Raw genomic sequence first — 17,543 nt, 5'->3', positions numbered from 1 at the left:
GACCCAATGGATTATGTTTGTAGAATGATAGTTGTCTATGTGACACTTACTGTTATGCATGTACGTTCTTATTATCTTTATGACTCTTTCTGATATGATCGTATGCTTAGCTGTAGGGGTGAAATAGACCCAATACCGGTTGAAAGATACCGAATGGGGTAAAATAGACCCAGTACCGGTTAAAAGATACCGAAGGGGGTGAAATAGACCTAGTACCGGTTGAAAGATACCGAAGAGGGTGAAATATACCCAGTACCAGTTGAAAGATACCGAAGGGGGTGAAATTGACCCAGTACCAATTGAAAGATACCGAAGGGGGTAAAATAGACCCAGTTCGGTTGAAAGATACAGAAGGGGGTGAAATAGACCCAGTTATGTTTTGACTGTTATGTATGTATGGTATGAGGTATTTTGGGGAACTTACTAATCTTTGTGCTTACAGTTTATGGTTTCAGCTACTTCCGGTACGAAAGGGAAGGGCCCGTCGTGACTGTACCACATCCACCAGAGTTTTCCACATTGGCAATTTTCAATATTACTCTGATGTTTAAATAATATATTCATTTTGATCGGTTTTGGAACAACTCGTTTGTATGGTTTATTGTTTTTAAAATGAAAATTTTACTATGAATTTTTGGGACGTTACATATATGATGTTATATGTTTGTGTGTTGGTACTTTGGGGGAAGTCACTAAGCTTCGCCTTACAGTTTCAGTTTATTGTTTCAGGTACTTTAGATGACCGTGCCAAGGCGAAGGCGTGATCATGCACATCTTCCTATTTTTATGATATTGGGTCTTGGGAAAACTCAGATTATGATTATACTCTTGAAACAATAATTTTGTAAATACTTTATGGAGGACATGGATTGTTTTTGAGAATTTTGAATTTCTATGAATTTTGAGACGTTACAAGTTGGTATCAGAGCCTTGGTTTGAGAGAATTGGATGAACATTCTTGTGAATCCAGACTCAAACTAAGGAACTACAAAATTTTTAAAATGGTTTTCAAAATTGTTTTCAAAAGTAACCAAGGAAGGATGTGATGTGTACGATCAGACGGAGTAAGAAAGTATACCCCAAGTTACCCATATTGTTATTTGATATGATATTTATGGTAGAACATCATGCTAGTTATAGGCTAGGGATCTTCAGGAATTGCATGATATAATTGCCTGATGTATGATGCCTGATAGCCTAGAAATACTTCTTGTATGAAATTGACATCATTATTGTAGTTGCTTAGTGTGTGCATCATAGTTTCACATAACTAAGATTCTATAGCTTGAGAATGTTTGGTTTAGCCTTATTTCCTGTTCTGGTCTGATTAATGGCTTAGGTTAGGATCAAGTATTCGAATGTCTATAGGATCCAGTGTTATGTATGACTAGCATGCACGAGTGGATGCATGGCTGGTGGAAGTTTCATGGGTGAGTGGATGTGTGAGCAGTCGGTTAGGTGAGGCGTGATTAGCCACTCTCTGGGGAGTGAGAGTAGGATGTATGCGTATCCTAGTTGTTATATCTATTTTGATCGGTTGCGACGATCTTTGAGACAAATACGGGTAGGTATGGAAGGTAGTATGGGCCCGTACTACTGAAAGCACAGGACCCATATGCGTAGCAAAGAAGTCACAACCCCGTGGGTTTTGTTTATTTGGAATAACTTTTATGGTATGAAATACGGCATGTCTGATATATTCTGGTCTATTTTCAGTATGGTGCTCACGAGATGATCTGGTTCTGGGTCTGGAGTGGGTGGCCAGGATAGGTCGGGTTTGACTGATGATCAGATTCGGGAGATCATCGCCACTAAGGTCGATGCTGCTATTCGGAGGTCAATTTCGGAGATGTTTAGGTCTATCAAGACTGCTATGATTGAGCTATTTTACGATCGATATGTTGCTCTTTCTGATGATGTTGTTGTTGCAGCTACCGCAACTGTTTTTGCTGCGGGGATTTATGGGAGAGAGTTTTTCAGTATCAGGACTTCAACAATATGAAGCCCCTAGTGTTCGAGGGAGTTTAGTACTCGATTGTGGGGATAAGGTGGTTGTCTGATGTGGAGAGGTGTTTCTTCACATGCTCTTGCCGTGGTGACGAGAAGGTCAAGTGCACCCTGAACCTTCTCTGGTCAGGGGCAAAGGATCGGTGGAGATTGGTGATTGGCTTGTACACTCCTGAGCAGAGGGATGCTGTGACTTGGGAGAATTTCTCTAAGATGTTTCACACGAGGTATGTTCCATTGGGGGAGAAGGAGAGGCTGGCTCAAGAGTATCTGGATCTGAGGCAGGGGACTGAGATGGTGACTGAGATCACCAAGATGTTTACTGAGAGAGCTCTTTTCTGCCCTGAGTTTGTTGCTTCTGAGTGGGCTCTGATGACTCTGTTCTTGATCATGCTCAAGACGGATATCATGGAGTTCATGTCCACCCAGCGTTATGGTACCCTCACCGAGCTACAGGAGGCAACGAGGAGGCGAGAGATTGAGATAGAGCTCCATTCTAGGGAGCTAAGGCATGCTCATGTTCAGTCACAACCTATAGCGAAGCGGTTCAATCCCGTTAATTCGAGATCTGGGGGAAGAGGGGCCGCACTTGTGGCAAGTGCGGAAAGGTTCATGATGGTGCTTTCTGATCTTCATCTGGATGTCGCAAATATGGCAAAGAGGGACAGTATACCAAGGATTGTCTTCAGTAGGTCCCAGTACCGATTACCCGGATTTGTTACCACTGTGAGCAGGTTGGCCATGTGAATGCCAACTATCCCTTGCTCGCTACAAGGTCGGCGCAGGCTCCAACACCGGCTACATTGAGGATCGCTGATGGACGCCAGGGTAGGGCAGATCCGCCAAGGGCTTGAGGTCATGCTTTCCAGCTCACTTCAGAGGAGGCCAGGGCGGCGGCGGACGGCGTTACCGATATGTTTCTATTTATCATTTTGTCAGTTATTTTATGGTATGCTTATGTTTATGCTTTTTTAGGTACCTTCTTAGTTAATTCCTTGCATGCTCTTGTGCTATTCGACTCGGGTGTGAGTCGGTCCTTTGTTTCTCAGTCTTTTAGTAGGGGTTTTGATATGACTCTTAGAGAGATGGACTGTCGGTTGCAGGTTTCTATCACAAGCGAACATGGGATTTATGCATCGAGTGTTTTTCAGGATTGTGTCTTGGAGATTTTTGGGGTGCCTTACCCAATTGATCTAATCCCTATTCCCATGGGAGATGTGTGTGTGATTGTAGGGATGGACTGGCTGAGTATATTCAGGGCTATGATCGATTGGGAGGGTCAGCGGGTTGTAGTTCGAACCCTAAGTGGGGGAGAACTGGTTATTTATGGAAATGGTACTAGAATGGGGTCAGCCTTTTGTTCTGCTGACAGGGCTCGGCAGTATATTCAGCATGGTTGTATGGCTATTTTTCATATATGGCTAATACTCGAGCTAGGAAGCAGGCTTCGGTTTTGGATGTGCCTGTTGTTAGAAAGTTTTCATACGTGTTCCGGGAGGAGTTACCCGGCATGCCTCCCGAGAGGCAGGTTTAGTTCAGGATCGATTTGGTTCTAGGTGCGGCTCCGATTGCCAAGGCGCCATACTGTTTGGCACCACCTGAGATGCAGAAGTTGTCCTCTCAGCTTTAGGAGTTGTTTGGCAAGCAATTTATTAGACCGAGCAGTTCTCCGTGGGGAGCAGCGATTTTGTTCGTCAAGAAGAATGATGGTTGAAACCGTATGTGCATTGATTACTAGGAGTTGAACAAGTTGAAGGTGAAGAACCGTTATCCCCTTCCGCGAATTGATGACCTCTTCGATCAATTGATGGGTGTATCTTGGTTCTCCAAGATCAATTTGAGGTCGGGGTATCATCAGATGAGGGTTAGAGAGGAGGACATGGAGAAGACCGCATTTCAGACTCGTTATGGTCATTACAAGTTCGTGGTGATGCCATTTGGGCTCACCAATTCACTAGCGACATTTATGGATTTGATGAATCGGGTGCTCAGGCCGATGCTCGATCGATCAGTCATTGTTTTCATTGATGATATCTTGGTGTATTCCAAGACCAGGGAGCAGCATGAGGAGCACCCTTAGAGCTCCTGGGATTTTTGAGGCGAGAACGGTTGTATGCCAAGTTCATGAAGTGTGAATTTTGGTTACGAGAGGTCTAGCTCTTAGGGAATCTCGTTAACTATGATGGGATTTTGGTCGATCCGGCCAAGATCGAGGTCGTCAGTGGGAGGTTCCAAAGTCTCCTTCGTAGATCAGGAGTTTCTTGGGTTTAGCAGGATATTATCGGAGATTTATTCAAGACTTCTCCAAGATTGGTGTACCCCTCACTCGTCTGACGAGGAAGGGCGTGGATTTTCACTGGGGCCCTGAGCAGCAGGCGGCATTCAATACTTTGAGGCGGAAGTTATGTGCGGCCCCAATGCTGACCCTCCCTGAGGGTGTTGAGGATTTTGTGGTATTTTATGATGCATCCATCATTAGTTTGGGTGCAATGCTTATGCAGCATGGGAGAGTTGTTGCTTTTGCTTCTCAGCAGCTAAAGTCGCATGAGGTCCGTTATCCGACTCATGATTTGGAGTTGGGGGCAGTGGTGTTTGCTCTCAATATTTGGCAGCATCACTTGTATGGGGTTCTGTGTACCATTTACACAGATCACAAGAGTCTAAGATATCTCATGGATCAACCAAATCTAAATATGAGGCAACGCAAGTAGTTTGACGTAGTCAAGGATTATAAATGTGAGATTTTGTATCAACCTGGGAAAACCAATGTGGTGGATGATGCTTTGAGCCGCAAGATGGATAGTTTTGCTATTGGGTGCCTTTGTATGAGGATTGATTCGCCATTTTTGGTTTTGATTATGGAGGCTCGGGCCGAGGGAGTCAATAAGGAGAATTGGAAACAGGAGAGACTCAGGGTGAGATTGGCAGGTTTGCTACTGACAGTCGTGGATTATTGATCCGGTATGGACGGGTTTGGGTGCCAGATTTTGGTGGGATCAGGCAGACTGTGCTGGAGAAGGTACACAAGTCCAGGTTTTCGATACACCCCGGAGCCACCAAGATGTATTGGGATTTGAGGCTTAGTTATTGGTGGTCGTGCATGAAAAGAGAGATAGGATAATATGTTGAGAGGTTCTTGACCTGTTGGATGGTCAAGGCTTAGCACCAGAGGCCGCATGGCAAATTGCAGCCACTGGAGGCTCCCATGTGAAATGGGAACATATCGCTATGGATTTCATCACCAAGCTACCTCGGACGGCTAAGGGGCATGATGCGATTTGTGTGATAGTGGACTGGTTGACCAAGAGTGCCCATTTCTTAGTTATCCGTGAGAACTCGTCCGCCGAGAAATTGGCCGATTTATATGTGCGCAAGATCGTTGCTCAACATGGTATTCCAGTTTCCATTGTATCTGATCGAGATGTTCGGCGCACGTCTCATTTTTGACAGAAGTGAAGGGTTTTGAGCATTCTAACACTCCTAAGTGTACATGCAACCCTAGAAAACCTTGGATCTATGTTTGTCTAAAATACATGCAAAATATGATTTCCAAGGTTCATAATCCTATCTAGCATACATGGGGAACTTTTAACATAAAAGATGGCTAGAATTACATACCTTGTAGTTGTTATGATTCCTTGAAAACCTTGAGAGCCTAGAACCCCAAGTGTGATGCCTCAAATGTTTCACACAACACCAAATGCTTTGGAATAACTTTAGAGAATGTATAACACTTGTAAAAATCGGCTTGCCCTCTCTTGTTCTTCGTGTAACCGATTTTGGTGAGTATCATGTTCCTTATATAGTGTGTCACATCTAGGGTTACACCATGTAAACCCTAATGTGACATGACTCTTCATTTCCATGACCCATGGGTTTGTAACTCCCATGGAGCCTCCATGGAGCATCCAATGGGTTTAACCCAACTTGATAATTCATGGAGCCTTTTAGCCCACTATACAAGTTATGGATGATTTACATAATCAACCCATATATTTAATTAGTCATCTTTTGATCACTTAATTAATTCCAAATTAATTCTTGATCAATATTAATTAAATAATACTATTAATATATTAGAACTTATAATATATTAATAAACCACAAGTGTTATTTCTCTCATTTAGTCTATCCAAATGCATGATGCCATGCAACCCAAATGGACCATGACGGGTCGGGTCAAGTACATACCAAAAATAGTTATGGACTTAGACACCTTATCCAACAGTCTCCCACTTGGATAAGTCTAATAACTATAACTGCCAGTATGACTTCAGGAACCGATCAGCAATCGTAGCTCTTTTCAAGGTTTCTCGGAACTGAGAAGATGATGATACGCCATTTAAGATAAGTGATCATATAATCCTCTGTTCTAGATATCATCCGGACAAATACATGGAACAATGTCTTACTTTTGTCCAGCAGTTTGTTTCCCGATTTCCGATTTGTTTGACATAGAACTTGATTGAACACATCAACTTAGTTCTGACCGGGCCCGGTACATAGGTCAAAACAAAATCATCGAGGGGCCCACATATCGCTTCTAATCCAAGAAGGAACAGATAACTTCGACTCATATGCTTGTTCTACTACTTGTTAAATCACACACAATGGCACGTTTTATAACATCGAGTTACCAATGCGTTTTCGCACGATCAATGCATAACCAACTCATAGTCAACAAGACATATCTCTAGGTTTGAAGACTTATATGATATTACCATCTCGCGATCACTCGAGATAAATTCCATGAAGTGATACCAGCGAGCGAGGGTTGAATCCAATACTCAGAACTTATGAGCACTCATGAGTGTTGAGGCCATGTCCAACATCTTAGACCTCTACAACCAACTCATGACAGTCTTAATTCATATCTACTTCCAACATATGACCGACTGTGGACAATTTGAATAATATGTAAAACACAACATAAATATTCTGGAAGTCAAAACATGCAAAAGAAATAATAGTAAACGATTGACAAAAGATAGCAACACTTTACTCATAAATAAACACAACTTTTATTCATCATCAAATGTCAATTACACTTTACAAATTTCAAAACTAACTAACTACTAAAACTAATATCATCCTTCAGCCCTATGCTCCTTGCATACTGGAGATGCTTCACCCTACCCAGTCCCTTCGTTAAGGGATCTGCCGGGTTCTCATCCGATGATACCCTCTTTTCCGCGAGGAGTCCTTCTATTCGATGTCTGATGAAATGATATTTTCTGTCAATGTGTCTGGATCTCTCGTGATCCCTTGGTTCCTTTGCTAAGGCAAAAGCACTTTCACTATCACAGAAAATCTCTATGGGTTCTTTTATAGCTGGTACAACTCCAAGGTCTCCAATGAAGTTCTTTAGCCATATCGCCTCCTTTGCTGCCTCGCTTGCCGCTATATACTCTGATTCGCAAGTTGAATCAGCTACTGTCTCCTGCTTGGAACTTTTCCAAGAAATTGCTCCTCCGTTTAAGGTAAAGACCCAGCCCGACTTAGAGCGGAAATTATCCCTATCAGTCTGGAAACTAGCATCACTATACCCTACAACTCTCAAGTCATCATTCCCACCAAGGGTAAGGACCTAGTCCTTAGTCCTCCGCAGGTACTTGAGAATGTTCTTTACCGCCGTCCAGTGAGCCTTACCAGGGTTCCCCTGATACCTGCTAACCATGCTCAAAGCAAAGGCTACATCAGGACGAGTGCAGGTCATAGCATACATGATCGATCCTACTGCAGAAGCATAAGGTACTCGACTCATTTATGCTATCTCAACCTCGGTACTCGGGCTCTGAGTCTTACTCAATCTAGCGTTACTCTGGATGGGTAACTCTCCTTTCTTGGAATATTGCATGCTGAATCTCTTCAGCACTTTTTCCAAGTATGTACTCTGACTAAGTCCAATTAGTCTTTTACTCCGGTCTCTCAGAATCCTTATCCCTAGAATATAGGTCGCTTCTCCTAGGTCCTTCATAGGGAAACACTTCCCAAGCCAGGACTTCACTTCCTGCAAGGTTGGGATGTCATTTCCTACGAGTAGTATGTCATCCACATACAATACCAAAAAGCTAACTATACTCCCACTATCCTTGACATATACACAAGATTCATCTTCACTCCTTGAAAAGCCAAACTCTTTGACTTTCTCATCAAAGCATAGATTCCATCTCCGAGGTGCTTGCTTTAATCCATAAATGGATTTCTCAAGCTTACACACTTTATTAGGGTACTCTGTGCTAACAAAACCCTCTGGTTGATTCATGTAAACATCCTCAGCCAACTTTCCATTGAGGAAAGCGGTTTTGACATCGATTTGCCATATTTCATAGTCATGAAATGCAGCAATGGCTAACAATACCCTAATAGACTTAATCTTGGATACTGGTGAAAAGGTCTCATCAAAATCAACTCCTGGAGTTTGAGAAAAGCCCTTTGTAACCAGTCGCGCCTTATAAGTGTGTATATTACCATCCATGTCGGTCTTCTTCTTGAAGATCCATTTTCACCCTACTGTCTTACGACCTGGTACATTGTCAACTAAGTTCCAAACTTGATTGTCATACATGGACTGTATCTCGCTGTCCATTGCCTTTTTCCATTTGGCAGACTCGGGGCCTGCCATGGCTTCCGCGTAGCTGTTAGGTTCATCCAGACTTACCAGTGTCTCATCACTGATAAGTGTCTCACCTTCCGCAGTAATATGGAAACCATAGTAGTGCTCAGGTGCATTCCTAACCCTTGTGGAACGCCTCAGAGGTACAGACTTGTCAATTGGATCAACAGGAGTTTCCTTCTCAAGTTGAATGCTAGGGTTTGAGGTTCCTTCACCACTTGACTCTTGAAGTTCTTCAAGGTCAATTTGCCTCCCACTGTTTCCTTGGCTTATGAACTCTCTTTCTCGAAAGACACCCCTCCTTGCTACAAAGACCACATTCTTACTGGATCTGTAGAAGAGGTAACCAAAGGATTTCTGTGGGTAGCCGATGAAAATACACCTCTCACTTCGAGGTTTGAGCTTATCGTGAGTCTCGCGTCTCACGAAAGCTTTGCAACCCCAAATCTTGATGTGGGCTACACTAGGAACTTTTCCAGTCCACATCTCGTGAGGTTTTTTGGCAACCTTCTTTGTAGGGAACAGATTAAGGATATGGGCGGCAGTCTCTAAGGCATACCCCCATAATGAGATTAGTAGCGAAGCTCGACTCATCATGGAACGAACCATGTCCAACAAGGTTCGGTTATGCCTCTCAGCTACACCATTCAACTGTGGTGTCCTGGGAGGTGTCAATTGTGAGACAACCCCACATTCCCTAAGATAGTCGGGGAACTCAGTACTAAGATACTCACCACCGCGATCGGATCGAAGCATCTTAATGTTCCTGCCCAATTTATTCTCGACTTCCTGTTTAAACTCTTTAAACCTTTCGAAAGGAAATATTAAGGCAAATGAGTACGTTGGGCGTACTGAAGAGTACGATGCGCGTACTCATGCGCTTAAGTTGGACGCGGACTCGCCTAGGTACGCTGGGCGTACCCAGGGTTACGTTGGGCGTAGCGGGCCCAGATGCAAACCCTAATTTGTGGCTTGTACACTATAAAAGGAATGTTAAGGCCTTATCATCAGCCACCATTTCTGAGAGTGAAACCCTAATAGAGAGCTACCCTTCGTTCCTAGCTTGTGTGTGTGTTCTAAGCTTCAAAGTGCCATTTCAAGGTGGTGAAAGAGAAGAGGAGGCCATTTTAGGAGCTAGAAGTTGGTGGACAAGAGTAGATCTGTGTTCTAGAGAGGTTGGAGCTTCTTTCTGAGGTAAAAAGCTCAAAGCTTTCCTTTTCATTTGTAATTTGTGCTTCTTGGACCAATTTTTAGGGTTTTTGGTCCCAAGGTGGAGACTTTATGAGCAAATGGTCTCCATTGGCCTAGATCTGCCATATTTCAGGGTAATATGAGTTGTATGTTCATAAAAATCCAATCTTGGACGTGAATATTGAGCCATGCATGAGATCTAGACTTTATGAGGAAGAAGGAAAGGTGTTAGAGTGATTAGGGACCTTTACAGCCATGCAAAGGCTTAAAGGTCTTGACTTTATGGATTAAGTGATCTTAGAGAAGTCAGATCTATAGTTTGAGTTTATGTCTTAACCGTTTAAGACCAAAATCCAAGAAAGGCTGAAACTGAGACTTACGCTGAGCGTAAATCTCAGTACGCGCAGCGTAAGGGTCTGAGACCCCGATTCTGGATCGCTGGAGTACGCCCCGCATACAAGAGCTGGTACGCACCGCGAACTGCCCCTGTTGACTTTCGTTGACTTTTAGGGTTTTGGTCAACATTTGGACTTTTGGGTCAGGGAGGGGTAAAATGGTCTTTTACCCTTCTGTGGGATTGTAGGAAGGGATGTAATCTAGCCTTTGAGAGCCATTATTTATTTGAGAGTATTGTTTATGTGTTTAGGCGGGGGATAGATCAGTGTTTTCGTATGCGAGATTATCCGAGATACCCGAGGTGAGTCTTCTCACTATACATTACCTAGAGTGGTATTTATGTGTAGACCGGAGGGTCTTGTATGCTATGTGTATATATGAGATTATGTGCATTGTGTTACATGTATGCTATGTGTTGAACAGACCGGGCCGGAGGGCCCAACGATATAGACCGGACCGAAGGGTCCAATGACACAGACTGGACCGAAGGGTCCGACGAGCTATGACCGGACCAGAGGGTCCAACGAGCTACGGGACTGGAGGGTCCCGCTGAGACACATCGACCGGAGGGTCGTACTGTAGCCTCGAGTGGCGTATGTGTTGTATGTGGTATTTTGGGGAACTCACTAAGCATTTATGCTTACCGTGTTGTGTGTTACGTGTTTCAGGTACCAGTGAGGAACGCGGGAAGGCGCCGGCATGATCAGTACACACTCATAGAGATTATTTTGAGATTCTGGGAATTGTTTTGTGATGATGACATTGGATACATTATGTTTTGATATTGTTTTATGATTAAAAGTATGATTTAAAAATGAAAAATTGTTTTGGAAATTTACGTTGTTACAAGTTGGTATCAGAGCCTTGGTTTGAGGGATTCGGATGCACCTTCGGGCGTATCTAAACTCAAACTGAGGGTTTGAGGAAGTTTTTCACAAAATAAACAATTTTCCTAAGGAGGTAAAAGAATGTGAGGAAAAGCAGAAGGAAGTAGTGTGTACGATCAGCCAGCGCCCGAACGGTGATTTCCCAAAATACCCTTACATTATGTGTTATGAGATATGTTATGATATGTTATGCATGCTAGAGTAGGCTAGGTATTCATATTAGGACTAGAGTGGCCTGATTTGTGATGCCTTAGCCTAGGAAGATTTCTGCTGCTATGAGATGCTTGAGAGTGAGTAGGTAGCAGTGAGGAGCTGATGAGAGGTCTAACGAAGGGTAGCCTATGCTAGCGAGATGGAGAGTACTTATGATCTGGGATCCAAGGAGGAGGACTTGGGGTGAATACTGATGCGGTGTGGACGGTAGTATAGGGCCCGTACTACTGAAGACACCGGATCAGTGCGAAGTCCAAGTAAGAATCCTTAGGGTACTAGGGAACAAGTAGGGTTGAGTTATCGATTGCGAGTATACTCGAGCGGGTCTCTGATATTTTATGTTGTATTTCAAAGAGACATCATGGTTGGGACACGCAGGTTGATTCACGAGGAGGTGGCTGCGGCCATTCGAGCTGAGATACCCGCGATGTTCGGGTCTATCAAGACCACGCTGATCGAGACTTTTGATGAGCGGGACGCTGCTCTTACTAATGCTGCTATTGCTACGGCCACCGCAGCCGTCGCTGCTGCCAGGCCGCAGGGGGGTGACTCGTTGTTGTACCGAGAGTTCAGCAACACAAAGCCACCAGAGTTTGATGGGACGCAGGACCCAATTGCTGCGATGAGGTGGATTTCCGATATCGAGGGATGCTTCTACACCTGCTCGTGTCCGGAGCATCTAAGGGTTCAGTTTGCGCTGAACCAGCTTCGCTTGGGAGCGAAGGACTGGTGGAAGTTTGTGACGGCAGAGCTTACTTCGGTGACCTGGGAGAGGTTCACCATGATGTTTCGAGATGAGTATGTTCCCCCTTTGGAGAGGGAACGTCTAGCCCAGGAGTTCTTGTCCCTCAAGCAGGGAATTGAGTCTGTGACGGTGATTACGAGGATGTTTCATGAGAGGGCTTTGTTTTGCCCTAAGCACGTGTCGACTGAGCAGGAACGTATGAGCCGGTACTTGAGCATACTGAGGAGGGATATCTGTGAGTTCGTGGAGAACTCGTCATACCGGACATTTGCTGAGCTCCAGGCAAATGCCCGGAAGAGAGAGATTGAGTTGGAGACTCAGGTCAGGGAGGAGGCCGAGTCTCATAGGAGGGACAGGTAACCGGCACAGGCGCAACCGGCAGCCAAGCGGGCAAAGCCCGCTAATTCGAGATCTGGGGGTCCGAAGGGCCGCACTTGTGGGAAGTGCGGCAAGAGCCACGAAGGAGTGTGCAGAGCTGGGGTGTGTTACAAGTGCAGAAAGTTAGGGCATTATGCGAGGGATTGCCCCAAGGGGTTTACGGTTTGCTTTCATTACAACCAGACCGGCCATCGGAAGGCCGAGTGCCCACAGCTATTTCAGGGATCAGTGCAGGGATCTGCACCTACTGCTCGAGCTACTGAGATCTGGCCAGCGAAGGCCGAGGCACCGAAGGCTCGCGGGAGAGCCTTCCAGTTGACAGCAGAGGAGGTCCGCGCAGCGCCCTATGTCGTGGCTGGTATGTATTCTTTCATTTACTTATGCTGAGTTATGAGATCTTGTGCTTATATTATGATATGCGTAGTTACTTTTCTTGTGAGTTCTGTACCTGCTTTGGTGTTATTCGACTCGGGTGCGAGTCGGTCATTTGTGTCTTTAGCGTTTAGTCAGCACATCAGTATCCAGCGGGAGGTGTTGAGTCGACCGCTACGGGTTTCCATAGCTGACGAACGAGCAGTGTATGCTACGGATGTGATTCGAGGTTGTGTACTCGAGATCTTCGGTGTTGAGTTCCCGATAGATCTGGTCCCGATTGCGATGGGGGATGTGTGTGTCATAGTGGGCATGGATTGGTTGAGCCGTTTTGGGGCTGTTATAGACTGCAAGCGACAGTTGGTGACAATACGAGACCCTAGTGGGGGAGTTCTTACGGTGTACGGCGAAGGTACCCGTTTAGGGTCAGCATTCTGTTCGGCTGCTAGAGCGAGGCAGAGTCTATAGCAGGGCTGTAGTGGGTTTGTGGCCTACGTGATGGACACACGAGTAGCAGTGGAGAGGCCTAGTTCTGTTGATGATGTGCCGATAGTGCGAGAGTTCCCAAATGTTTTCCCCAAGGAGTTGTCGGGTGTGCCTCCCGAGAGGCAGGTGGAGTTTCGCATCGATTTGGTTCCGGGAGCGGCGCCTATCTCCAAGGCGCCCTATCGCCTTGCGCCACCAGAGATGCAGGAGTTATCCTCATAGCTTCAGGAGCTGTTGGGGAAAGGATTTATCAGACCGAGTAGCTCACCTTGGGGAGCGCCGATCCTTTTTGTCAAGAAAAAAGGATGGTTCACACCGAATGTGCATTGATTACTGGGAGTTGAACAAGTTGACGGTCAAGAACCGTTACCCCTTACCGAGGATCGATGATCTGTTCGATCAGTTGCAGGGAGCATCTTGGTTCTCCAAGATTGATTTGAGGTCGGGGTATCATCAGATGAGAGTGCGAGATGAGGATATCCAGAAGACGGCATTCAGGACTCGTTATGGGCATTACAAGTTCGTGGTGATGCCTTTTGGGCTCACCAATGCACCGGCGGCGTTCATGGATCTCATGAACAGGGTGTGCAGGCCGATGTTGGATCGTTTGGTGATCGTGTTCATCGATGACATATTGGTGTATTCGAGATCCAGAGAGCAGCATGAGGAGCATTTAAGGGAGATCCTTGGAGTTTTGAGATCGGAGAGGCTTTACGCCAAATTCTCCAAATGTGATTTCTGGTTACGAGAGGTCCAGTTCTTGGGACATCTCGTCAACCAGAATGGGATATTGGTCAATCCGGCCAAGATTGAGGCTGTGATGAGTTGGGAGGTGCCGAGATCCCCCACCGAGATCAGGAGTTTTCTGGGGTTGGCCAGCTATTATCGGAGATTTATCAAGGATTTCTCCAAGATTGTCGTTCCTCTCACCAGGTTGACCCGGAAGGGCGTGGCTTTTAGTTGGGGTCCTGAGTAGTAGGCCTCGTTTGAGACTCTTCGCCAGAGGTTGTGCAAAGCCCCAGTGCAATCCCTTCCAGAGGGGATGGAGGATTTAATGGTGTACTGCGACGCATCGATATCGGGGTTGGGTGCGGTGGTTATGCAGAGGGGGCATGTGATAGCGTATGCATCAAGGCAGCTGAAGCCTCATGAGACGAGGTATCCCACCCATGATCTGGAGTTGGGGGCAGTGGTGTTCGCCCTCAATATTTGGCGTCACTATCTGTATGGGGTTCGGTGTACCATATACACGGACCACAAGAGTTTGAAGTATCTGATGGATCAGCCCAACCTGAATATGCGCCAGAGGAGATGGTTGGATGTGGTAAAGGATTACGATTGTGAGATCCTGTACCACCCGGGCAAAGCTAATGTTGTAGCTGATGCTCTGAGCCGTAGGGCAGAGAATGCCCCGATTCGAGACACTTGTATGCGATTGACGGTGATGACTCCGGTGTTGGACACCATTCGGGAGGCCCAGGCAGAGGCCGTAATACCAGAGAACCGCAAGAGGGAGCGGGTGATCGGGCAGGTGTCTGAGTTTGTTACCGATAGCCGAGGGCTGATGACCTTTCAAGGCCGGATTTGGGTGCCGTATACAGGCGGGGCACGTACCATTCTGATGGAGGAGGCGCACAGATCGAGGTTCTCGATCCATCCCGTAGCTACTAAAATGTATTTGGATTTGAAGAAAAACTGTTGGTGGCGTGTATGAAGAGGGATGTTGCGTGGTTCGTTGAGAGGTGCTTGACCTGTCGTCGGGTTAAGGCCGAGCACCAGCGTCCGCATGGTAAGTTGCAGCCAATTGAGGTTCCCCAGTGGAAGTGGGAACAGATTTCCATGGATTTTATCACCAAATTGCCAAGGACCACGAGGGGTGTCGATGCAATTTGGGTGATTGTTGACCGTCTGACGAAGAGCGCTCACTTCCTTGCTATCAGTGAGAGCTCTTCCGCAGAGAGGCTGGTCGAGTTGTATGTGAGAGAGGTGGTATCACGTCATGGAGTACCGACCTCGATTGTGTCAGATCGAGATGTGCGTTTCACTTCCAGGTTCTGGAAGAAGTTCCATGAGGAGTTGGGTACGAGGTTGCATTTCAGTACCGCCTACCACCCACAGACGGACGGACAGAGTGAGCGGACGATTCAGATGCTCGAGGACATGCTTCGCGCATGTGTTTTGGACTTCGGAGGAAGTTGGGACACGTATTTGCCGTTGACTGAGTTTTCCTATAACAACAGCCACCATTCGAGTATTGGTATGCCTCCCTTCGAGTTGTTGTACGGGAGGAGATGTCGGACTCCCATTTGCTGGGGAGAGGTAGGGCAGCGCATGATGGGTAGCACTGAGATAGTGCTTCAGACGACTGAGCAGATACAGCAAGTCAGGCAGAGGTTGTTGACAGCTCAGAGTCGCCATAAGAGTTATGCGGATAGGCGACGATCCGAGCTTGAGTTTCAGGTGGGAGACTTCGTACTCCTGAAGGTGTCTCCTTGGAAAGGAGTGATCCGATTCAGGAAGAGGGGCAAGCTGGGGCCCCGGTACATTGGTCCGTTCAGGGTGACCGCGAGGGTGAGCAGGGTAGCATATCGTTTGGAGCTACCTGCGGAGTTGAGCCAGATTCATGATACCTTCCACGTGTCTCAGTTGAGGAAGTGTATTGCCGACGAGACGGCAGTGGTACCGCTAGAGGACATTTAGGTGGATGCAAGCCTGAATTATGTTGAGAGGCCAATCGCGATTGTGGATCGAAATATCAAGGTTCTGAGGAACAAGGAGGTGCCCCTGGTTCAGGTCCAGTGGCAACATCGAAAAGGGTCCGAGCTGACTTGGGAGCCGGAGTCACAGATGCAGGAGCAGCATCCGGAGTTGTTTACGGCATGAGACTTCGAGGGCGAAGTCTGGTTCTAGTGGGGGAGAATTGTAACATCCCGAAATTCAGGTATATCTATTTAACCCTTCTTCTTTTCCTAGTTGTCAAGTTTAACCCTTAAAGGAAATATTAAGGCAAATGAGTACGCTGGGTGTACTGAAGAGTACGCTGCGCGTACTCATGCGCTTAAGTTGGACGCGGACTCGCCTAGGTATGCTGGGCGTACCCAGGGTTACGCTGGGCGTAGCGGGCCCAGATGCAAACCCTAATTTGTGGCTTGTACACTATAAAAGGAATGTTAAGGCCTTATCCTCAGCCACCATTTTAGAGAGTGAAACCCTAATAGAGAGCTACCCTTCGTTCCTAGCTTATGTGTGTGTGTTCTAAGCTTCAAAGTGCCATTTCAAGATGGTGAAAGAGAATAGGAGGCCATTTTAGGAGCTAGAAGTTGGTGGACAGGAGCAGATCTGAGTTCTACAGAGGTTGGAGCTTCTTTCTGAGGTAAAAAGCTCAAAGCTTTCCTTGTCATTTGTGATTTGTGCTTCTTGGACCAATTTTTAGGGTTTTTGGTCCCAAGGTGGAGACTTTATGAGCAAATGGTCTCCATTGGCCTAGATCTGCCATATTTCAGGGTAATATGAGTTGTATGTTCATAAAAATCCAATCTTGGACGTGAATATTGAGCCATGCATGAGATCTAGACTTTATGAGGAAGAAGGAAAGGTGTTACAGTGATTAGGGACCTTTACAGCCATGCAAAGGCTTAAAGGTCTAGACTTTATGGATTAAGTGATCTTAGAGAAGTCAGATCTAGAGTTTGAGTTTATGTCATAACCGTTTAAGACCAAAATCCAAGAAAGGCTGAAACTGAGACTTACGCTGGGCGTAAATCTCAGTACGCGCAGCGTAAGGGTCTGAGACCCCGATTCTGGATCGCCGGAGTACGCCCCGCGTACAAGAGCTGGTACGCGCCGCGTACTGCCCCTATTGACTTTCGTTGACTTTTAGGGTTTTGGTCAACATTTGGACTTTTGGGTCAGGGAGGGGTAAAATGGTCTTTTACCCTTCTGTGGGATTGTAGGAAGGGATGTAATCTAGCCTTTGAGAGCCATTATATATTTAAGAGTACTGTTTATGTGTTTAGGCGGGGGCTAGATCAGTGTTTTCGTGTGCGAGATTATCCGAGATACCCGAGGTGAGTCTTCTCACTATACATTACCTAGAGTGGTATTTATGTGTAGACCGGAGGGTCTTGTATGCTATGTGTATATATGATATTATGTGCATTGTGTTACATGTATGCTATGTGTTGAACAGACCGGGCCGGAGGGCCCAACGATATAGACCAGACCGAAGGGTCCAACGACACAGATTGGACCG

This window comes from Lactuca virosa, chromosome 2 (assembly GCF_052849685.1).
Source record: "Lactuca virosa cultivar CGN04683 chromosome 2, Lactuca_virosa_CGN04683_v6, whole genome shotgun sequence".
Taxonomy (NCBI): Eukaryota; Viridiplantae; Streptophyta; class Magnoliopsida; order Asterales; family Asteraceae; genus Lactuca; species Lactuca virosa.
The sequence above is the reverse complement of the archived record's forward strand: the minus strand, read 5'-3'. Positions refer to the sequence as shown.